Genomic DNA, 25,025 nt, shown 5'->3' with positions numbered 1-25,025 from the left:
GAGCAACTGAGAAGAAAGCAGTCTGCACTGGGTTTCTACCTGGTTTTTGTATTGAAAAGGCCGTGTATTAATAATTTGTATATAAATTTTATAGCTTTCTTTAGCACCTGGACAAGAGTCAGTGATAGAAGGAATAAGGCAAATACCGATCTTTTTTACCTTCCTGCCTCCCTTTCCACAGACATCAGATTTTCCCAGTCCTGGAGACTGTGTGTAGATGCACAGTGTGGCATGGTGTGAAGATCTCTAAACTGAGAACTTATGCAGTGTATGGCTGTGCCACAAGGTCTGTTGAAGTCCCAAAGTAGTGCAGCCACAGTCCCACAGTGACTAAGCTAAGAAATATAATAAAACCTCCTAATCTGGTAAATCAAAATAAGTGAAAGGTAAATGTATTTAAGGATCAGTCTACTTTTATTTCTACAGAGCTAAGTCTGTTTGGATTAGCACATATTATAGCTTACTTGGGTGGTGTTGGATGATGCTTGTGCTATGAAAGGAGTTTGACACTTTTATGTGTGAGATTACCCAGAGGTGAAGCATAAAACCAAGTTCAGCTCCTGCCCATGTGGGGATAGCTCACCACGCCACTTGTCTCCTGTCCCAACTGGCTGGATCTCTGACAGCTCCTCCCCTGGGGCAGTTTTACTCCTCTTCCCAAGAGGTGTTGTACAATCTTTTTTGATTCCCCTGGGCAGTGTTGTTGTTACCCTGTCAATTTGCTGAACGTGTGGGATAGTGCTACTTATGAACCAGGTACCCAGGTACTGTGGTAGCTGTTTGCTACCACCACAGGGTACCACCCCCTGTGGTAGGCAACTGAATCCTGGTGTCTGGTTGACACTTGATACAGCCCCATTCTGCCCTTTTGGCTGGCAAAGGCAGAGGAATCATCATCAGGAAAGGAACAGGTTATATGTGTGATTTTAAGTACATAAAAATAAGCATTAGGCAGAAACATTTTTATTTAAAAAAAAATCAAGTGCAACAAAAGAAAGTCTTAATGAACAATAGTAATATAAAAAGCAATTCCTTTTGTTTGAAAGTTATCCAGTTTATTCCAAGGACCTTTTGCAATGGTCTCTTTGCCCATTAAATGTCTTACTGGAGAGCTGGCATCTTGCTGTGAATTATTAACGCTTACCTAATGGGTGTTTACATATGTTTGCCTTGAAACTTAGCTCTGTAATTCGGTATGAAAACATTGAGTTTGCAAGCCTGTGCTTTAATGAAGGTGCAGAGGATGTAGAAGAAAGTGGCTGTTGGTTTTTTATGTGTAACAGTTGTGCTGAGCCTCCTCCAGTGTTGCTAGTCATGAACTTTAAGGTTTCTTACCTGTTTGTTATGACCAGTTAACTACTTCTGAACTGTTACTCTGTCAGCAGCAGTAATAGTAAGCCTTTTCTCTAAATACCTGCTTCAATATTTCTCCATGAGAGGGTAAAACAGCCTTCAACCATACACAGTAGTCTGGAGTGCTCCATTCCCTGGAGCCCCATTCCTGCCATACCCCATGCTGGACCACAGCAGCCGTGGGGCACAGAGCCAAGCACAGTATTTACCCTTTTAGCACCTCAGCCCTCTGACAAGGAGAGGTGCACACCAAAGCTCCTCACTTCTTCATTTGGATGGGTGTCTGTGTTCTCCATTCAGTACCTTTTTGGGGACAGACTGTCAAGCTTCTGCCTTGTAATTACACCTCTGAAGGAAGTTGGTGGGTATTGTTGCCAAGGTAGCATGCTACAGTTCTTGATCCCAATCCTGCTGCCTTCAGAACTGTCATCCTCCCCTAACCAAGGACTACTTCTCTGAGAACTTGCTTTGATAAGAAGGAAATTTATTGGTTTTGCAGTGGCCACTTTGTAGTACTGGGGGAAAAAAGGGAGAAAAAGATGCAACAAAACCGCCAACAAAACCTGAAGACACTTCTCTGTTTAGGAGGCCAAATATCTTACTTGGAAATGCAAGTTCAGGAATGTTCCTTGAATTATTGGTGCCTTGTTACTTGAGAATTAATTGTTAAGAATGAATTGTTATCTTTTGTCCTTGAAGATGGGGATTTCAGTTCCTTGATTGATGAGATCTTTGAGTGAGAAGTTGGAGTGGAACATGGAGCTCTTCTTTCCAATATTTCAGCCTTGTTAGGGCACTGATGGCTTTTACAGAAGTCCTTGCCCTGGTAGTTAGCCATTACCAAGAGGAATCAGTCTAATGATTTACCTTTTTCTGGACAAACATCTCCTGAAAGGAGAGCAGAAAGGATCCCGTGACAGATGTAGTGAAGCCTATTCTGCCATCTCTAAATCTGTTGTTTTGGAGGCAAAGCCTTCCTTGTGCAGCAGTTGTGACTCATGGGACAGCTCTGCATGCCCAGGCTCAGCCACTGCAGGGTTGCTCTGCAGCAGTGGTGGCACTGGTGACACAGCTGAACATCCCTGGCTGTCCTTGGGTTTGTGTCCCTGTGCCCTGCAGGATACCTTTCTCCTAAACACATGCAATCCAATTAACAGGATAAGAAAAATTGCAATTTTGAGTGAATATTTAAATGCAATGTTTTGCATACTTTTATTTTTGAATCTTTTCATCTTAAATGGCAGCAGCCAAGTTGAATCTTAGAATTATGTATTTCATTTTAATTGATGAATCTCTTTATACTATTTGAAAAAATAAAAACTTCAATTTTAAAGGAATACAGTTAGTTCTATCTAAAGTGGTAGCTTTTGTTTGATTTCTGATCCTGGGCTCCAGTTCTGCTCACAAACATAGTAGAAGAGAGTTGCTCCCATGAAGAATTAATTAGTATTTATGGTACATTTATCCTGATAGAATGTGTTCAACTTCAAATAGCCATGCTTTGATTGTTTTGCAAAAATGGCATTAGTCTGTAGGGAAAATATTTCCAGTCGGAAAATCAGAGATTTTTGTGGCAAATTCTGCTTTTTTTTTTTAAAAAAAAAAAAAAAAAAAAAAAGAAAAAGATTGCTATGGCAAAGAAACATAAAGCTTCATCAAGCAGCCTGCTGATATTAATTGCCATGGTTGCTTTTTTAGAGGTGGTCTTATTTAAAACATGTCTTAACACCTTGTGGAATCAGTTAACTATTAGTTTGCAAATGATACAGTGTTTCAACAGATGTGTAAACACCCGGCCCTTCCTAACAGGAAAAGGTCACAAATAACTCTGCTTTAAAGTTAGGGTTCATCATGTAATGCTCATGAAGGAAATGTGTTCTTTTATACTGGAAAAATAGAGGGTATCCTGGTTCCTATTTTGGGACTGAAGCAATATATTTTTTCGTCAGGGAATCACAACACATGGTCCATGTTTAACATGTGTTTATTTTAATAAAATGAAAAGTATTATTCAATAAAAAAAGCTGTGGTGTGATGTTGTCAGTCAGGACTCTGTTGCAGTCTTCACTTGACAGTATTTCTTTCTGTCTGTGATAGGGGTTTGTTTTTACAGTTAATTTGCCTCCCCATAGTAGGGAGAAATGTATTTATTAGATCTTACCCTGCCTAATCTAATCTGAACACCTGCTGGGAAGCTGTAGTACAGTGTCAACTGCAGTACAGAGATAAGGACCTGATTTGCTTTTACTTGACACTGTTTCATATTTACCATATGTCTTTAAAGAACATTTTGAAAATTTTGGTTTGTGGGCATATTTGTTTAGACTGTCCCATCAATCACTGCTGTGTTTCACTTCATAAGCAATGCTGCGGCTGACTCCAGTGTGTCCCTGCATGAGTGTCTTGATAATCTTTTATATGAGATGCAATCTGTCTCCTTCCAGATTTCATACATCCACAGGCTTATTTAATTTTGAGACTCCTTTCACTTCACTGTTCTTTTTTCTGTAGATAACTCAGTACTTCATGGCTTAGGCAATCTTCATAGAGACACTCATTGATATTGCAAGAGGAGTGAGCAACATTCTTCTAGAAAGTGTGTTGCTCCTGGGACTTGCTCCAAGGTTTGATTATTCAGTTACCCGTTGTGCTGTTTGCAGCTGGTCAATTAACACATGAATTAATTGATGAGATAGTATTTGTGACAAAATTCTTTTCATCATTTTTGTATGGGATATTACATAGCTTTTCTTAGATGTCTTACAACAATTTGGAGGTAGACAGTTGACATGTCATTTGTGTTAGAAATAGCATTCAACAAGATATGTATTATTTTGTCTCTATATATACAACCAATATTATATTCTGTACTCCTTGAATTGAAGGACATTACTCATTTTGATATTTCCATATAAATATAATTTCACTTGTACATGCTGAGACCAGAAACAAATATGCAGCTGAAAAGATAAGATTTGAAAGAACAATATCCATAAATCATTACAAATATATTTCTTGTACATGTGTATATTCCTGTATAGATTTGTGCATGAAAATTTGTGTGTGTTCAAATGAAGGACAAAGTTTTTCCACATTTGGCTCTGGTAGGCTGAATTTTATGTGTGAAAACTGGACAAACATTAAGATTGATGATTGGCCATACATCTGAGGAAGATCTAGAGCATAATATTTTCCTCCACAGTCCTCTTTAGGCTTGTATTTAGTAAATGAGCTTCAGATCTTCCTGTTCAGTGCTATTCTAGTATAGGAGGAGGAGCTTTGGCTCATCAAATACTGCCCAGCAAACTAAGAAGTGAGTGTAGCACATCTCCACCTAAGTGCTGTGTTAGCACAGGGACGTGCTGGAGAGCTGATCCCCATCTGCTGGCTTCCAAGAGCTACCTGAATAGGTTGAATCTTGCTTCCCTTGTGTCTAACTCTTTCCTTCATGTAGAGTGAAGAGGCCAGGGTGTGGGCTGAGAAGGTCTAGTGTGAACCAAGGTCCTGCCCCTGGGAGAAGAGCCAGGACTGAAGGGCACCGAGGACCTCCTGAGTCTGTCACTGAAGAAGTACTCCACGCAGCTAATTTAGCTGAAAATTTAGTTTGGCTGTATCTTTGCATTCTTAATGCTTTTCTGTGTATGAGGGAGAAATCTCTGTATACTGGTGACTTCTAGTATGTGACTTTCACAAGTACTCTTTGATTTTGCATGTGACTGGTTTTTCACGTGACGTGTCCACTGCTTTTTCCATCAACAATGCCATTATGTTTAGAGTTACAGAAAAAACCTGTATAGCATCATGCTAGAGAAGTTCTGGTGATTGTGTACTTAGTGATTGCTTCCCACTTGAGCTTACAGTCAAAGTTATATGAGCAATTTTATCATCAAAGTTTCTGGATTTGGGCACTTTGTCTTCTTATGAGGTTGGCTCTCATGTGGGGTTAAATTTACCAACTGCCAAAATGCTAAGCCTGAAAGAGAAGGATGCCATTTTTCTTTTTTCTTTCTCTAAGTCAGTTTATCCACATCAGAATTCTGGGAATATTAAAAAAATTAATTACTTTCTTACAGTTCTATATATGTGTGGAAATGTGGTGTTTTTGCAGTTGATTTTTTTTTTTTTTTGGTGTTGTTTTATTTGGCTTTGTGAATGGTGAGCTGCCAATGAAATGATTAAAATTCCATCCAGTTCAGCACAATCTGTATAAACATAGGCCTTCAGAAGGCCAGGGCTCTTTTAGTTTTAATCTGAAATATTTTCAGTCTTCATTCAGTGTCTTCATTATCTATTTTATACTCTGATCTGCTTTATTGGGGTCTGCTCCATTAAGATGATCCAAAATGCTTGATGCTTCCTTGGCTAATGACAGTGGTAGGTGAGGTGTCGTCTCCTATTCCCGCTCTGTGGTTTTCCTGGTTTCCCTGATGTTTGTCAGAGCTCAGGTGAATTGTAGATTGGCTGTTTTTGTGAAAATGCATTCACCCTCAACTCTTTCAAATGGGATTCATTTCTTTAGGGTAGTGTAATTGTGGGCTGCCAAACAGCCTTCAGGAATAAGGGACAGACTTCTAGGGAAAATGTATCTAATTTGAAGTAATTTGGGGGCTCTCATCAAAAAGCTTTGGCAAAGCTTTCTTTCTTGTGTGTTTTGAGTAGGTAAACATCAAAACTTTGCCTTATCCCATTGCTAAAATACATTTAACTGCAGACATAATCTGGGGTTATCTAGAGAAACAAAACTTCCTTTAATCAAGTAAAAGAGAAGGAAAGTGGTCATTGGGACTATCACTAAACCTGTAAAATTTTTCTGGAAAATACAGACAAATGTGAGAATCACATCAGTAATTTCATTAAAATTACAATAAATTAGAAAACCAAGAATTATCCAGTTGTCTTTTGTCCTCAGGTACTTTTGGCATTCTCTAAGTTTGTTATTTGGTCTTTTATGAGAACTTCACAAGTACTAAGGATGTCATATGCTATCTATTATCTGAGTTATAACCCTTTGTTTCTTGACTGGGTCTTCTGTTATGTTTTTATTAGTAGGCCTTTAAATCATATTTGAGTTTGCAGTTTGATTTTCATCACTGATTTTAAATATGTACTTAATTTAGTAAGTGAGAGGCTTGAAACTTTTTGGATCGTATTTCAGAGTTATTTTTCTTGCAAGATGATTTGTATTGATTGATAGCTGTTTCATGTGTTGAGTGTCAATGGCAATATAATCTTTTCCTTAATTTAGTACTTCTTTTGCTGGTCAGACTGACAAATTGCATACATACTCTTTGTTATAAATGGTGAATAATATATATAACATGTGGTCATGTTTTATTTGTGATGATGTATTGGAATTCAGTTCATGAGTCAGAAAATCAGTATTATAGAATTGGTTAAATAATACTGAGTACATAGAAGAAGTGGAAAATGTATTGTTATTGAAATTAAGGGAATTATCAGAAAATCAGTTAACCAGCACTGTATGTGCATTAAAATGATTGATGTAATTTGGATCAGGTGTGTGTATTTTGAACCACTCTGCTGGTTATCTGCACTCATTGAGCTTGATTGGGTTCACATCCTGGAGCAGCCTTGCAGAATGTGAATGCAGTTGTTTTTATATGAAATTAGACTGCCAAAGGCACCACTGTGTGCTCAGCCTACATCGGCTACTCAGGATCTTTGAAGAAGTAAACTGTGCTTTGCCTCTACAGCTGAGGGCAGGTTGTTAGATATCTTGGACAGCATCTGTAGGTAGGAATAGGTAGGTGTTTGAATGAACTGGTTTTGGTCTCCATTTCTTTTTTGGAGCTGTGTCAGCCTCTTCTGCCAAGTATGTATAGATTGGAAGTAAGGACTTTTCCAAATCCGTTCTCCAAGCTGTAAGGAAACCTGTTCTTGAACTGGGCTGAACGAAAGAAAATGCTCTTTATTATCAACAAAATAGTTTGTGATTAGAAGTTTGTTTCCCTGTGGTGTGTTTGCTTCCTTGTAAACTTCAGCAGCTATTTACTCTTTGAATTTAATACAAATTCTTTATTACAATAAGAAAAGTTTATCGTAATGAAATTTTCACATTCTGGAATTTAATTTTTTTGGAGATATTTTCTGAGTGTTAAGGATGTCATACACTGCCTGTAGCTGAGTTATAATGACTTGTGTGCTGTTTTAAAGTTTTTATCTCTACAGAAATAGTTATCTATTCTGCCACTAATGCTTCTAGTCTCCAAATCCCTTGGATGCAAATTATACCTGGTCCTCATTATTTCTGCTCTTTCTCATGTTCATCTCTCAACAGTACATTTCAGAAAGAGTAAGTATGGATGTTATTTTGCTAATGTCCTTCCACTATAAATATAGAATACAGAAGATGCAAAGAAATCAGGCATCTTTTGTGTATTTTCCTTGTTTTCTTGATTTCACTTCTTGTACCTGTTTTTCTTGCTGTTATTTCAAAGTGGCTCTTTCATTGCATGGGTAGGGGCACCCTAAGCAGGTCAATGGAGATGCTTCATTCCCCTCTACTCTGCTCTTGTGAGACCCTGCTACCAGCACTGGATGTGCTGCATCCAGCTCTCAGGCCCCCAGAATAAGAAGGATGTGGATCTCTTGGAGTGGGTCCATAGAAGGGCTGTGAAAATGATCCAAAGCCTGGACTGCCTCTCCTGTGAAAACAGGCTGGGAGAAGAAGGCTCCAGGGACACCTTATAATACCTTCCAGTACCTGAAGGTGATAGGACAAGGGTGAATGGCTTTAAAGCAAAAGGGGATAGGTTTGGGTTAGATGTTAGGAAGGGATTTTTCTCTGTGACACTGATGAGGCACTAGAACAAGTTATCCAGCAAAGCTGTGGATGCCCTGTTCCTGGAAATGTTTGAGGCCAGGTTGATTGGGACTTGGAGCAACTTGGCCTAGTGAAAGGTGTCCCTACTATGGTAGTGGGTAGCATGGTCTTTAAGGTCCTTCCACCCCAAACCAGTCCATGATTCTGTGTTTCTAAGATGTGGTCTTGGAGAAAATGAACTCCTGTATGCTCATACTCACATGAGCAGGAACGTAAGCACGGAAGTGGCAGGGATGGGTTCGAAGAAAAATCATGCTCTGCTGCCTCCCGGTGACCACTTGTATCAGCGTGGGTGTCCCATATACTCAGAGTTGTCCATGTCCTTCTGAGATGGCTAGCGCTGGGCTGACAACTAGAGCAAAGGGGCAGTGCATCTGTGTGCTGGGATGCAAGAAGCATTTCTGTGGATGTGGCCCACTGGTCTGTCCTTAGTGCATTTTCAGAACTGGCCCTGTGGGCTTGTTGCAATTGAGACAGTCATGAGAGTATCACAGTACACAGAGTTTCACCATATAATATCAGAAGGCTTTAAGCATCCACCTGTTCAGAGTAACAACATACCACATCAGAAGGCTTCAAGCACCTACCCATACAGAGTAACATCATGCCACTTCAGAAGGCTGCACATGTCTGCCCTTCTTGTTCTTTAGCCCAACCTTTTGTACCCTCATGTTCATGCACTACACCTGTGTTACTTCTGTTCCCTTTGGTGATTGGTCACTGCACCTCTGCACTCCATGGCTCATTGCTTTCAATGCTACTCACCTGCTTTTCATAGCTGTAGCCCATTGGGGATGGGACTCTACCACAGCCCCATTCCCAGTTACCACAAACTGTGTGCCTACATGGGCTAGTGGGGACTGCAGGTAGGGGGGACAAGCAGTTTTGGGTTTGTGCCTTTGTGCTTTGCATAGCAGAGTGGGAGCCCCAGCCTGGAGCAGGCCAAGCAGCCAGTGTATGTACAACTTTTGTGTAGTATCCATGTATCCCATGAGAGCACAGACTATGTGCCCACTGGGATACAGATCAATGAACTCATTGTCCTTGTGATTACCTGGCATAGGGTTGCAGTTGTCTGTATATGCCAGAAGTGAAAGTGGAGGAAAAAATTTATGTGTTGCTTTTGGATTTCCTAGGTCCAAGGTTAGCATTGATACTGAAAAAGAAGACTATTTTTTGTTCAAAATGAGATCTTTGAAAAATCTGTGCTTTTGTCTACTAAGGAAAGTAGTAGATTCCTTTTAGTGTTTCTTTCTTCTAGAAGATGAGTATACTTGAACAATGTGTTAGGCATCACAGCCCTTCTGAGTAGGGAGTACTGTCAACTCTTGGCTTATTTTCTCATTTTCTCATGTTTGACTACAGCAGCAAAATTTCACAATGTGTGCACAGAGTTTTATGTCCATTCTCTACAAAGTTTTTCTTTGGCATATTATGTGCTGTCATTTGATACTGCAGTTTTATATTCTTCCCTTTCTTTCCTACCCTGCCCCTACTGTCTTTTCATATCTGTTGAAGTGGCATTATGGCTATTTGCAGTTATTTACCTTTTTCACAACTCTAGTTCAGTATGGTTTATATTTTCTTCTAGACTGTTACATTACACTTTCAGGTCATTAGTCTCTACACTCTCTGCCCAGGGAGATTGAGGAGAATCAGACCTTGATCGTCTCCTGGAATTTTCTTTAGCAGAGTCCAAGGTCATGAGGCTGAATGTATTGTTTGAATATTCATTCAGCAGGACCTCTGGATATGCAGTGACTGAAGTCAGCTGAGCACTGCTGCTCGCAATGATCAGTCTTTGTTTATTTAACCCAGGCTGTACTTTGAAGAGGTTTTGGTTACAGGCATATTTGGAGTCCTTTACAGATCACAGCGTCACCAATGTCGATGTATTATCTCTGAGAATCTTTATTGTTGAGAGGAAGGCTCTGTTCTTTCCACATGGTTATATAATTAATGAGTTATTCTAATGGTTTTTAGATCCTTATTGTTCAGGGATATTTTCAAATAAGTTACAAGGTCATCATTTCAGAAAAAAAGTGAGGCCGTATTTTACAGCTGAGGGAGTAAGACACCTGCATTACCAGGTCCAGTAGAATTTAAGTTCAGCTAAAAACATCTGTAGTTCTTTTGGTTTCAGGAGGACCTCTCCCCCAGACGTGCTGAGTTAAAAGCTGTTTTCCAGATTTTGCCATTAGACAGCTCCAGAACTTGCCAGTTCACAAACTTTGCCAAACTGCAGACAAGTGATTCTGATAACATACTGGGCAGTTTCCTTGTGGCTATTTCAATCCTTGGGACAGAAAGGAAAATGGCAAAAGTCACATGTGCTTCCACTTAAATTTCTTCTGGATGACAGGAATAGTTATAAAAGCTAGTTCATGAATATTCACAGGGAGGAAGAAATAGAAACACTAAAAAACTGGAGTAGAGGACTGGAGGTACAGGCTTAGGATGCCTTCATCCTAGACCCAAACTCTGAAGAAATCCTGATGGGGAAGGTGGGATCATCCAGAGGGAGGGAGGTAGATTTTGGGTTTTTCCAGGGAGATTTATTGTAGGACATATAGGGAACACTCATTTCATCTTTCATACATATTAAGAGATTGTTTCTTTAAAAATGATACATAAATGAAAGAAATCTGCCAGACCTGCAGTGTTCAGCACTTCAGTCCCTTAGGGACTTTGAAAAGATATGTGCTCAGAGCAGGTTTGGTGCTTGTCTGTGTGTCTGTGGGGTGCCGTGTCTGTAGGTGCAAACCCGTGACACTTTGTGATGTCAGACAGAGAAATAGGGTTTTGTGTCCTGCTTATGATCACACTGTCTCTCCAGCTTCCTGAGACAGAGAAGTCCCCATCCAGCTGCTCACAGACTGCTCCTACCTGCACAGCAAGGCTCCAGGTGAGCAGCGCAGCCACTTCTGGGATCCAGGTTGTGTTAAGTCTCAGTTGTCCAGGCTAGCTTCCAGTAGTGCGCTCTCTTAGTGCTGCTGATTCTGCTGAAAAGGTGCTGGAATTCTCTTGGGGGTGGCTGTGCCAGCAATGCAGGGCAGGTGTTAATCTCCAGAGAAGGGGAGATGACAGGCAGTGGGGCAGGCCAAGGGCTGTAACCTTTGCAGTCAGCACAGCTGGCATGGCAGAGCAACACGCGGCCAAATACCTCATCTTTGGGAAGGCACTTAATACCCACTGTGCTTTTATTTATCATTATACACACCAAATATATTATCTTTAACATATGCGGTGAGAGGTTTTTGTGCTGGGGATGAAACTCATTGATTGCAGCTCAGTTTTGCAATATCCATCCATTCTGCGTGGGATATAAGAATCATTTTGCAGTAGGAATAGTTGCGATATAAATATGGGCTCCACTGCAGCCATTTGAAACATTTGGAATGGTTATGGAAAAAGCATCAGAAAATGCAGTATTTGGACATCACTTTAAGTTAGTGCATGCTGCTAAAGGGGCTCTGCACTAGTCAGACCTTATGCTGTGGAATTGGTCATTCTGTCACTGGCTGTACCTAATGCTCAGTGCGGTAGAAGCAGATGAAAAATTCATAATGCAAGTGTGTGTGCCTGTGTGAATACAGTTACAGAAGGAATTCATCTGCAGTAACTTCAAAGAGCACTCTCCAGCAGGCAGAAAATCACAGTTTAACGCATGGAGCCTTCTGTCCCAAGACATTTGTCCGTGTTGCCTTACAGGGCACAGTTTGTCTTCTCCAGCAGTACAAATGATGCAACCCCACTTTCAAATACTCAGCCGAGACACACAGCCCTGAGAAACGCTCATTATTCCTTGGCTTCACTCTTCCTTTTATTTCTTATTTATTCAAACAGATTACATTCCCATTTGGATAGGATTAGCTGTGGTTTGAAAGTATTGCTGCGGTTTGTCCTGTGAACATGAGTGTAGTATTTAGCTGAGTGAGGTCTGTTTCATGACCTGAAACCTCTTGGATAGAGCACATAAGAGTGTCAGCATTTGAATCTAACTAGATTTCCTGTTGTATAAAGGCATGAGGCACATTTGGGGACCTCTTAGGAACTTTCCCATGGGGTAGAACACAGCATTTGGGGGTTTCTTCATAGCTTTTTATAGGAAATGTGGAATTTTTTTTTCTTCTTTGCTGTTGAGCTTCTGATTAATGTTAAAAAATGTATTCAGAACAAGCTATAGTAGTGCTCAACTTTTTGCTGGGATGGGGCGCACAAGAACATCCTGCAGAGTGACCTGCCTGTGCATGCATGTCCCCAGTGTGCCCCCGTCCCCATATGGCTTAATGAAACCTGTATACAGCTGTTTTATAACAGTCAGGGAGGTGACTTTGTCCTCAAAACAATTCCATTTTTAGGATTAAAAATAACCAGATAAGTGCAATAAGTGTGATTTATATTTGTGCATTTTAGTATGGCAAGTCCCATTTTTTTTAGGCTTATGCAGTTTTTCTTCTAAATTAATTTTTCAAAATGCAAAACAGGGCATTTTATCCACTCTGAATAGCTGTGTTGCTCCTATGAACATGAAATATTTTTCCTAATTTCATTTAATAGTTTTATTTTGGATACAAGTAATTTTGTTAGTGTTGGAAACACATGCACTGTAACATAGCTGTGATGTTGAAGAACTGAAACTCTAATTGACTGGCCTTGTCTCTCTGAAGGCAGAGTGCAGTGAAAACAAGAAAACACGAGCCATAAATGGTGAAAAGCTTACATTCTGGATTTTAACTTCCTGAGCTAGACTACTGAAAATTGGTGCTGGGAACTAACCTCAGTGTGAACGCACACTGTTATTTTAATAGGCAACATACAGGTTTTTATCCTCTGTAATGGAGGTATTATCAAAGCACAGTGTAACTGTTTTTATGCTAAGTATGTGCTTCTTAGCACAAATTAAATTGTTCCTAGAGCCTTCCTTGGCTCAGATTGAGGTAAAGTAAGAATTTGTTAATATTAACAGGGTGCAAACTAAACTAAACTCAATGGCAGTCTCTTCCTTGCTCATTCACCCCTGGGGAAGCACTTCCAGCACCCCAAGGGAAACTTGTGTCCATCTCAGGCCATCCTTCTGCTGAGGGGGACTCACTGTACCTGCACTGCTGTTCTGAGGTGGATGGCATAATCCACAGGAGGTGAAACATAATCCTCACATTAACTTAAGTGGCTTTACCAAAGGACCTCTGAGCTCTGAGAATCCTTATCTTCAGGGAAGACATGATTACCTGTAAAGGGTCTGTGTCTGAGGAAAAAAGTTTCTAAGAAACGCTCATCATTTCTTCTTAAGCATAGTCTCAGGAAGAATAGGAGGTTTTCTTGCAACTTTGGTTTTGTGAAGCAGCAGCCACAGATATATATACAAGATGACTGATTATAAACCTGGATTGCAGCTCTACATCTAAAGTTATGTGAACTCAGGCACAGTCAGTTCTTTTCCTGACTATATTTGCTTAAATGAAGTCCAAGACACAGCTTAAAAATGTAAGAGTACCCGAATGTCTACAGTCTTAAATAGGAAATTAATGTGTGTACCTGGTTACAGTGCTTTGTACTGCACCAATCCAGTATGTTTTTGATGTCCCAAATAAGTCTGTATCTCTTTGTTTTAATTCATGAGCTCTGAAGAAACTTGTGGCTAGTTACATACAATGACTGGTGTAGAATTCAACATCAGGAATGTGAAAACTCTGGTCTGGTGTCCTCTTTTAGCTTTTCTGTGCAGTTTGGCTTTTCTGCCCATAGCCAAATATCCTTTCTGTCCATAAGCATCCCTTCAGGATCTTCCTTGTGATGGAGACTGCTCTTACCGGCTGTATCTCATCAGGTCCTGATGTTGCTGCTCCATAAATGATAGTCACCTTGCATGGTCCTCTGTACCTGATGTAAAGCTATCTGTAGTCAGAGAGAGACTTCAGTGAACTTTGTGCCAGAGCCTTTCCCAGTAGCTGAAGCTATACCAAAGAACCCCCATTCTCACTAGAAATTGGAACAATCTCATAACTCTCTGTGTTCGCAACTGATTGCAGCTCCTGTGGTACAGCTTATCTCATCCTGAGTAACACTGAGAACCAGAGCTTACAGCTTCTCCAAACTGAACCTAGAAGAGGAGATTCAGTTCTTTGTTTCTGTTTTTATACCCCAATGGAAAGCAGTACCTAGTACTTAATAGCAAACCTCTGATTTCTAACTGCAGTCCACTCTCAGAATCAAGGAACTGGAGACCGGTTCCTCATTTTCATTTTTCCTAGACTGTTCCCATCACTTTGAGCCAGTGAATAAATTGCCCCTGTGTTGTCTTGGCTATAATATGTCCTTATTATACTCCACAGCTGAAATGAATTCTCAGAGAGCAGGAAACTCATTTTCCAAATGTATTTGTAGTATATCCTTATTTTCTTGATGAGGATGGCCTCTTTAACTTTTTATAGTTACCTATATGTATACATTTCTTAGGAAAATTGAGTTAGTCCAATTCCTTGTTTTATCTCTATTACTCTTTAACAACATTCAGATACTCATGATCAAGGTGATGAAGCTGTTTTAACAAGAATCCAGCACTGAAAGAAGGGTAATTTTTTGCTTTCTGAGGTGCTCAAAGAGAGGGCCTTAAGTGTTTTAGCAGTATGAAGTAAGCCAGTGTATTTTTGTATTTCAAAATGTTATGTAAAGACATTTGAAGCCTCCTGTAGTTATTAGGCTTTTTCAGATGGATCCAGGAGTATCATGCAGAGCTGCAAAAAGCATTTTATGATTCAGGCTGGTATCTGGTGATGCAGTCTTCAGAAGAACTGCTTGATGTTTTCCAACAGCACTTTACATTTTAAACTATACTAATAATTTTCCAAATACATTCTGAAGGGCTGGTAGCATTTCAAGAATGTGCAGAGTGAGGGGGTGCAGAATCTAACAGGCAAAGAGAGGTGAGGCTGCTGTGGCTCTGTGTCCCCAGGTGTGGTTGTATCCCCAAGAGGCACATGTGCACACTATATATGTGTGTGTATAAACACAGTTACACAGACACACAGATCAACACAGGCAGGATACACAGCTGTGACACAAATAAGGTGCCACTGATGGCCTGGTTGGTTTCTCCTCTTCAGCTGTGTAGGGTGGAAGTCAAATAGAGACACCTTTATAGCACATCTTTGTACACAAATATACAGTGTATGTATGCACATACATGCTCTCAGTCTAGCCTGTAGCTGCCTCTGGATCCCTCTCAGTGTCCCCAGCTGCTGGCACCTGGGCATGTAAGCCATGCAGTTGCTGGTACCCCAAAATGGGGACCTCTCTGCCCAAACTGCTGGGTTCAGAGCCTTCTACAAACATGTGCAGGCATAAGAGACTTCCCACAGAGATGGCCCCCTCCTGTGATAGCTTGGGGGGGGATGAATATCTTTGGTAATTAATCAGCCGCTCTAATGAAGAGGCTCTGTGCTCAGAGCTGCTGAGGGTCAGGCTGTGTGTCTCAACTGAGATGTTCCTCCTATTTCTTTAGGAGGAATAGGAGTTCCAGCCTGCACCACCACAAACTGGTGGTGTAGGCAGGAACCCTGAGGTGTGGTGGTACCTAAAGGTTATGAATTATGTTTGTTTCCTTTAGGACTCTGTTGAATATTTGTTACAGTATTGTTTGTCTTCTTTTCTTTCTTTTCTTTTTTTTTTTTCCTGGAAAGCTGAGTGTAAATATGATTTCTTTTGATACTCGGGTTCTCAGATTTTCTCCCACTGATTTCACACTGCTGAGAGAGAGGGACTGCACAGACATAGCTTTTGAGAAACTATAGCTGAAACCTTGTGCCCTTGTGGCAGACTGCTGGGAGGCTTTCAGGAAGGCTTTGAGCTATTCAGTGGGAAACAAAGAGAACACTGCTTTGCCCTGGAAAGATGAGTCGGTACCCTGGAAAGAAGGAGGTCTTGGTGTGTGTCATATTACTCTGAGTCAGCTTTATCACTGAGGAGATTTAATGATAAAAGCATGTTTATTCAAAATACAGATTTACAGGAATGGAATGAAGTCATTAAAAAAGTTAAAATCACAAAAACATATTGCTAAGGGTACACAACACAAATTCTTCTTTTCAGCTTCAGCAATTTAGATTTGTGAGGCTATTTTGCTGTTGCAGTGTGCTCTGCAAAGTACTCCTGATTAAATTATGACTTATGGGGATCTGGCTTTGGTTTCCAGACAGAGCTGCTTTGGGTAATCCCCTCCATCGCTGGCTCAGGAGGGAACAAGCTGCTGCCCCTTTCCTATGTAACTGGCCCTGGTCCCTGTGGTGGGTCAAAGTCACTCACACCCACATCTCACCACCCTGGATTGATGAGCATTTCCTCATAGCAGTGGTTTAAGTAGGCAATTAATTGCTTTCATTCTGTTTTTATTCTCAATGCAGCATGTGACTTAAGGGTTTTATTTCATGTGCAATAACAGTAATAGATTTTTTCTTCACTATATTGATTGTACTTGCTACTCTGCAGAGAAGCTACCCCAGGTCTGTAAACTCATGGAAAGAGGAACAGAGCACCTGGGCACTGTGATCTTTTCATATCTAAAAGATTAACATCTCCAAGGACCTGCCAGAGTCTGGTTCTTACTGAGTTTGTTTTGTTTGCTGCACTGGAAGTGGTCTTTGATGGAATGGAAATAATGAAGAGGGAACGCCTAAAGAAGAGGAAGATAGCTTATTAGAAATTTGGAGCTTCAGATCTGGTTTTGAAACTTGAAGTATTCAACACTTGGTTGAAATTAAAGTACAAACCCCTAGGCTGAATTTGTGACTGAAACTGAAGGAAAAGATAGAAGATAGGCTGACCTTCAGATATTAAAAAAATATGACTCTTTTTGCATTTAGGGTGAAATTAGAAAGGACTTCTGTCATAAGTGGAGTGGAATTAATTGATCCAAGGTGACCTTTTCAGTTCATTGCACTGGCTGACTGTCCTGTTGGCTGAGGACCATAATCATGGGGATAACATCACCAGGAAGGTATATTGATTAGTAAGATTGTCCTTAGTTGTGAGCCAGTAAACTGCATTTCAAATATCAACATTTAGCCTGAAACAGTGAACCAGCCTTGAAATTAGAACCGTTTTAATTACATAATGATGGGAGTGCTTGCAAGTAGATATTTGAGTTGCTGACCATCTGCTGCACCAACATTAACTGTAGTCCTCAGTTTTGATATGCCAAATACCTTCTATAGCCTAAATGTCTGAGTCTGTGATTATAATATCAAAGCTTGCTTTAGTCATGATAGCTGCTGATGTGCACTGTCTTTCCCCATGGAAATTACATCATTCAAGCACTTTGTTCCAGCTGCTGCCTCTCTTGGTAGGTGTCAGCTGGAAGCAATGCATTGGCACTAGAAGAATCACTGCTAAATTGGTGTCATTGCTTCACTGCTTACTTGGTTGACTTCATCTCGACAATTTTTTCCATTAGCTTTGAGAACTATATTATATAATGCTCTGCTGAACTGCTGAAAGCTCTGATGTCCTTGGTGGGACAGGTCTGTTCAGTTTTTCTTTCAAAATTCAAGGAGGTTCCCTAGGTCCTGTGTTGTGAGCATCTGGTAGGGATTTTTTTTTTTTTTCTGTAGAAAACACTGGATTAAAATGAAAAAGAAAGAACTTGACCTTGTTTTAATATCAAATATCGATTTTCCCCCCCACTGATAAATGGGCCTTGGCAGTTGGTAATCAATAGTTTCGATCTTTTGAATGTTTGTGGAATGCTGCACTAGATGCAGTGCAATTAATTGTTTCTAGTTGCTGGAGAGGAATCTGAATATTCTGCTAGGCAATGATTAGGCTTTATGGATCTTTCAACTCTGGTAAGACTCCAAAAATGTGTAAAAACTCTGTTTTGTAAATTAAGATCAGAAACTATTATTAGCTTTTGTTTGTAGTTCAAGCATGATGTCATATTTGGCATAGAGCTAAAGAAAAACTCCCAGCTCATGGATCTGTTCTTTCTCAACTTGGTGTCTTCGGTGTTTGCTCTTGAGGCTGTCTGTCTCTCCAAAAGAGGAATGGTTTGTGTGATAGCAGCTTTCTGAGGGCTGATTTAGTGTTATCACCCTCATGGGAAGAGGGACAGGGGGCTTTGTTTAGAGCTGGTCATGACTGCATGATTTCCAGCCAGCTTATCCTTACATAAAAGTGTCACAGCTTCAACTTTTTATGCTGGTGTAAAGTTCTCTATGGACATTCCAGATAGACAGCCCTGGCCTTTGTGGGAGGGGTGCACAGGATTTGCTCCTGCATTTTCTGCCTCTTTTTTCCAGTCTTTTATTTATATTGCTAAATGAGAATGCATATTTATATATGCCAAATGACTAATTTAGGGTTTAAAAGACTTTAGGAAGTATAATATCACAATAAACCCCCTGTGATTGGTTTTGTAAAGCTTCACAGGAGACAATGTTCTTCCAAGTTCCAAGAAGTTGCAGTGTGTTAATGGCCCTTCTGTAACTTCTTTTCCAGTCTTGCTTTTACCCCTCCACAAGGAGGGTGGAGACTGCTGAATTTGGAAGTAACTACATTAAGTAGGACTCACTGTAGCTGTGGAGGAATAATTTGGCCTGTAGTAAGTATCTTTTCTATCATTTGAAGTTTTCTGTAATATTTTTTAAAATAAAATTTGAACTACAAAAAGCGTGAAACTCTGTTGTGTATTGTGACTGTCAAATTTAATTTTTTAATTTACTTCTGCTACAATCAGGTATAAACAAAGTCTGTTAATTGGAAAGGCAAGTATAAGGAAAGAGGAATACTATTTATCATTCACTTAAAAAAAAAGATTATTTCAAACCAGTCACATGATCATTTGTAAGGACTGTCCTACTAATTTTCTGAAGTATGCCTATGTGTTTAACGAGAACATTGTAGGGTTTGCAGTTAAAGGTGAAATACATATTTATCAGATGACTGGTTTCTATGTTTTGTTTGCTGGCTGAAACATCCTCTTTACTGTTGTCTATAGAAATGTTTCCTTCTTCGAAATGTGGAGTTTCTTTCTCCTATGAGGTTGAAAAGTGTGTGGTAGCTTGAAGGGCAGAGGAGCCAAAATACAGTAAATTAGAATAATGGCAGATTTACAGTCTGGTAACTTGTGAATTAATAGGACCATAAAAATAAGCCTCACACAACTAGAAAGCAAGCACTCCCCTCTTCCTAGAGGAGTTGTACGACATTTATAGTTACAGTGTGTCCTGAGAGGAGGCATTTTACACCATTGTTGTATTGGGCAAAATAGAGGAAATACTAAAGAAGTAGACACTGAAGAGATAAACAGAAGGGTAAATATTTCAGAGTTGGAATTTCCATTTATAACTCCACATTGAAGCTAGATGTCATGAATGAAACAGCTCAGCCTCGCAGGCGTGTGTTCAGAAAAGGCAGCCCAATGAATTACCTTTGTTATGGCAATGGGGAGGCAGGGCATTGTCCATAAAAAATGGCTGATGTTGTTGTGTCTCCGGCAAGACCAAGCAGTCATCCCTGCATGTGCTTTGCAGCATTCCCTGCCAGATAAGGGCCGTGTCAAGAACTGGGACCAGCCCTTGGGGCTGCAGAGGTTATGCGTGGCTTTTGTCTTGTTGCTGCCCACTGCAGGCTGGAAATTCTCCTGGCTGGATCTCACTACAGAGATTAATACAAACCTTCCCCGAGTGGTAATGACTTACAGAAAACACTTGACAGCTGAGCTTTGTGGAAGGCTTTTGTTGACATTCACTTAAGATAAACAACATCATTCCTCGGTGGTTTTGCAAGTCATGAGCAATGACATGAATTTGGACTGTTCTGTTTAAAGCCTTTTGACCATAATGGCAGTGTGTCCTTTGTGCAAGTACTGTTGTTTTGTATGGGCTTGTTTAAACTCTTAACAGGTGTCTTAAAGGCACTAACACCCCAGAGCATTTTTGGAAATCATTATTGTATTGCAGTGTGCCATAAGCAGTCAAAATTAAACAAATGTTCATATTCCCTGTTCCTGTAAAAGTTCTGACTCAAATATTCAGCTTAGCCTGGTAAATAGTCCTGATGTGGCCTGTCCCTCTTGCTATACGTTCTACATTGTTCGCATTTGGTCAATTCTTTCTGTGAAATATAACCTGATATTAAAATATCCAGTTTTCAGGGCTCTAGAGAAAGTAACTGCTCATGAAATACTACCTCACCTTTCTGTTTCAGTAGCTTTAGCCTGTATGGTAAGAATCTCATAGTGTTACAAGGAATGGGGTCATAACAAAGCAGCACCACGACAGTTAACAAATGTCACCATGCACACAAATGTTTTATTAACAAATAAGCCATTTTAAAGGGTACACCGCTTGTTACTCTAAAAAAACCCCAACAGCTTTTACTATGCTAACTTTTTAAAACTAAACTTTCAGAGAGGTAAAGAATGTTCTCTGTAGAACTGTGCTCCCACTAACTGTTTTAGAAATGGCTTTCCAAATACAACAGCTGGATTTTGTGTGTGTGTAAATGGTCTTGGTTTCTAACTAATCTAATACTTCAGTCAAGGAAATTCTGTTTAAAAACTGTAATGTAAATAATTTTAATGTCCTGCTATCTATATATATATCTATATCAAGTTCTGAGTGTGCTGTCAGATGCTGTAGGCTAATGTTTCCTGAGACTTTGTGAGGCAGAGGAGGTGGCAACTCTCTGAGCTTGTTTAGTGCTCTGTTTCATATCCTTCCAGATCAGAAGACATTGGGATTTATTTTCTTTCCGTACTCCAAGTATTTGCAACCTCAACAGCCAGCAAAGAAAGGACAAAGAGTGATACTGTTGAAGGACATTAATGCAGGAATTCATCTGAATTCTTGCAGCAATTAATATATCTACTGGGCATTCACCACATTTCTGAGTACTAAATAAACCCAGACATTTACAGTTGATATTAAGATGCCATTTGTCTCACAGCCCAGCATGACTGGTTTTTTTGTGGCTCTCCTATCACATAGTCAATAAAGGAATTGAGAAAATGGCTCTTAGATCTCTGCTGCTTTGCTGTTTAATTGCTTTTCATAATTGTTGGAGGGAGCTTTCTGTCTGTTATGACACATATTTAGTCCAAAATAATTGTGAAAATCAATAGCCTACGGAGCACATTACCAGCTTTAAAAGACAACTCCCACACCCCAGGGTGGATGTCCACAGAAGGTATTTTGTGAAGATCTCTGTCTGAACTTCTAGCTTAAGCAGTCTTCTCATGGAGCCCCAAATGTGCCAAGTTGTTACAGGGTGCTTACCATAGTCCACTAAGGCTTTGAACTTTGCCAGCTTCTGAATAGAATATTGTGCCAGAAGTGTTTCTCTCTATTTTCTTTCTCCTCTTTTCTTCCTGAGGTTCAGTAGTTTCATTTGGAATCGAAGACACCTAATGCTCTTTTATAGTGCTTTGAGCAAATAGTCACACAGTTCAAGTTCCAGCAGTTTATAGTAATGAATTGAATTTAAAAATTCTAGAAATGTGATACTTGCAGGTTTATTTTCCTCCTTAATTGTGCTTCTTATGTGCTTCTGATAGTGGATTTGTATAAAGGAACTCCAAAAGTGACAGTATTGTTTCCTTACCTTATTCCTGATGCATCTGTTCCCAGTAGTATCTGCTGACCTTTGTTATCAGGTTAACAGTTGTGCTGCAGAACCAGCTGATTTAGAACAGGGAGTTTATTTATTGATTGTGAACTGAAGTTTTTGTAGCTTGCCCTCATTTTCACAGTATTCAGTCTTTGTTCTTATTTTCTAAAAACTCTTGAATAGTTATTCTTTACTGCCATTTCAGTACATGCAACAAAGCAGAAGAGGTCCAGGTCCCTACTAGGCTGTCTCCCAGGATATTGTTCACAAATCAGGAAGAGGAAAGTTGCATGTAGAGGATTATCCCAGTGCCACAGATGTCCTCACTGGACTACAAACTCTGTAACTACACCAACTAGAAGCACTTTTGACTTTCTCTAATGCAAGATGAATGTAACTGAATTTGAGATTTTTTTGGTTAATTGAATACCAAAAAAGAAGAAAACCTATAGTGATTATTTCATGATGATGAAATAATGCCAGGAAAAATTTTTACTGTTTATGTTTAATATTTTTAATATTTATGTTAGAGAGGATCATTTAGGTTGATGAAATACAGTCTCCATTGTCACCCTTTTCTCATGTTTGTGAAATCTAAGCACAAATCCAGTTGTTACTGATTTGTTCCTCTGCATCTTTAGGCATTGGAATTGGGGTGGCAGGAAACACAGCTGAGACACTGTTATTTTTGTTCATCATAATGAGTTTATATTTAAAAAAAATAAAGTTATTTTTACAGAAGGGCAATAATGCGTGTGAACATAACAGAAAATCACAGAGGAGACATCAAATCTTTAAATGTTAAATAAACTGCTTTACAAATTAGAAGAGTCATGCCAGTTCCCATCCTATCTGAGACCTTTCTGCTCTGAGAGTTTGGAAGACTGAAATGTGTGTTTTGCAATAGACAACAGTATATATTTCTGCTTTAGTGCTTTTTTTTTTTTTCAAATGCAGATACATAAAGAAAATTTCTGTGTGCTCTTTAGAATAATTTCTGCTGTATCCAAAATAATGTATTAGAGTTTAAAGGCAAAAATGGAACATGATGATTCAGGCTGATGTCTGTTGAGGCCAGCTGTTCCTATATCTACCCCAGCATCTTGTAGTTGAAATAAATCAGCTTGTGATATTTTTTTTCGTAAGTACAAAATTAAAGCAAATGAACAGTTCCACTAATATTTGTTGGATACATTGGCTCCAGATGTCATGTATATAACCTGTTTGAAAATTTGATCCCTTTTTTCCCCTTAGTCTTTTTGTGTTGAGTAGAAGATGTGTTATTGTGGGCTGGATGACCTGACTAAATGTTTGATATAACTTATTCATAGTGAAGCTAAGAAGGGCATTATAAAACGAGCCAAAAGCCTGAGAGCCTTCTGTTCCCCAAAATTCTGTCCTTTGTCTGGCATAGAGTCTTAACTTTAAGGCAGAATAGGTACTCCCTGTCATCTGGTAACTGTTCCTGGGACAGGAAGATGGTGTGTTAGAAACAAGAGTGGCTAAAGGAAAATCATTAGGAAAGCAGGACAAAATCAGAACAAAATCTTCACAAGAGTGGAGAAAATACTTTGACCAACAGGTTTTTCAGGCTCAGTGTTGACAGGATAGGGATGGGAAATGTTAAAGAAACTCTCCTTGCATTGGTTGTATTGTGTAGAAGGGGAAAGGGCACTGCATGCTTTTGGTAATAGAGTTGGGCTTTATCAGGCAAATGCACAGTCCCATTGTGGTTTCTTTTTCTGGCACAATTAACATGCAAAAGCAGAAATTTGGTTTTATGGGTTAGAAATGCAGAAATGCTTATATGAATAATATGCCCACCTTTGAGCACACATGTTGCTTACATTTTTAGCACGGCAAATTACTAGACAGAGTTAGTATTGAAGGTCGAAATCTACTAAGGTTGTCTGCTTCATTGTAATGTATTTCATTTCAGTACAAAAATGGTGAAGCTGGACTAGTCATCGAAGCCAATACACATGCAAAACTAATGAATATATTTTGTACTGATTGACACAGTTTGTCTTGCTCAAACTTCTTTGGCTCCAGGAATAAAATAACTATTGACCTAGTTCTAAAAATATAGAGGATCAGGTAATATCTTAATTCTGATTTATTTGGTTCAAAATTTGAAACACTATCACTTGCAGCTGGAAGATAAGCAGTGGTAGGGAACAGTGCCATCACGAAATGCTGCAGACTGAAAAAAATCACCTGCTTGTGCTGGGATGAGTGCCATTGCTGTCAGATGGAAACATTGGGCTGGTCTCTCATCCTCTGAAAGGGATGCAGATGTTTCTAAAGGAAGAGGAATTTACCTGTACAGCATAGGGGATGATGTAGCAAGAGGTAACACGTAGCATTTTGCATGTGACTTCTTGTATCCAAACACTGGACTTTTTCCTTTTTTTCCTTTTCTCTACAGGCAAGCCCACAACATGGTAAATATTAGAAGCAGATTGCTCATATACTGGAAGAGATTCTTGGCAACTGTTTGTTTTGGCTGACTCCATTTAAAAATAAATACTTAACAAAATAATAGAAAAAATATTCGTGGAATATTGTACCTTTGTTTGACATTTATGCTATAGTGAACAAAGTTCCATTAGAGTTGTCATCATCATTTTTACATGGTAGTTGGACATTTAGTCAAAACTGTGTATATTCATAAATAACTAGGCCTATGCCTGGAATATTCTGACAGTATATGACATTGGTTGTCCTTATTGCCCTTGCTTTGCTCTTTTTGTTTTTTTTCTTCTTCTTTTTTTTTTTTTTTTTTGGCTGGGCATTAGATTTGAGATCTGGGTCCAATGTTTGAATCCAGTTATTGGATTATTTCAGTTGCTCCTCTCAGCTCTTTCTGCACAATCCTTTGATTTCTTGTATTGAAAGTGGGCTGCAGTTAATCTTCCAGGGTGGTCTTACTGAACAGGGAAATTGAGTGGATTGATGTTTTCCCATTTTTCTCTAACTCCTTTTAGATCCCAACCAAAGGTGAGACAGCAAAATGAAAATCAAAATCCTGGAGTCTGCAGATAGAGATAGAGATATCAATCTCTTGCAGTCCCTGAACACTTGCTTCAGCAAGCTCCTACCAATAGCCAATTTGTTCTGTAGGATATTGCAAGCTGCTTTTTATTACCTCTGTTGACAGCCAGTTCCTACTCTCCATGCATGCAGGAAGGTTTATGGGCCCTGAGCTGTCACCTTGCTTCCC

The 25,025-nt window shown here is 39.6% G+C and overlaps 1 protein-coding gene across 1 annotated transcript in view; it reads left to right on the top strand.

Moving 5' to 3' along the window:
* ARHGAP6 (Rho GTPase activating protein 6) overlaps window positions 1-25,025 on the top strand; it is a 312,914-nt gene that overhangs the window by 16,004 nt on the left and 271,885 nt on the right. The gene's annotated exons all lie outside the window — the stretch shown is intronic.

Source organism: Serinus canaria, chromosome 1 (genome assembly GCF_022539315.1).
Source record: "Serinus canaria isolate serCan28SL12 chromosome 1, serCan2020, whole genome shotgun sequence".
NCBI lineage: Eukaryota > Metazoa > Chordata > Aves > Passeriformes > Fringillidae > Serinus > Serinus canaria.
The sequence above is the reverse complement of the archived record's forward strand: the minus strand, read 5'-3'. Positions and strand labels throughout refer to the sequence as shown.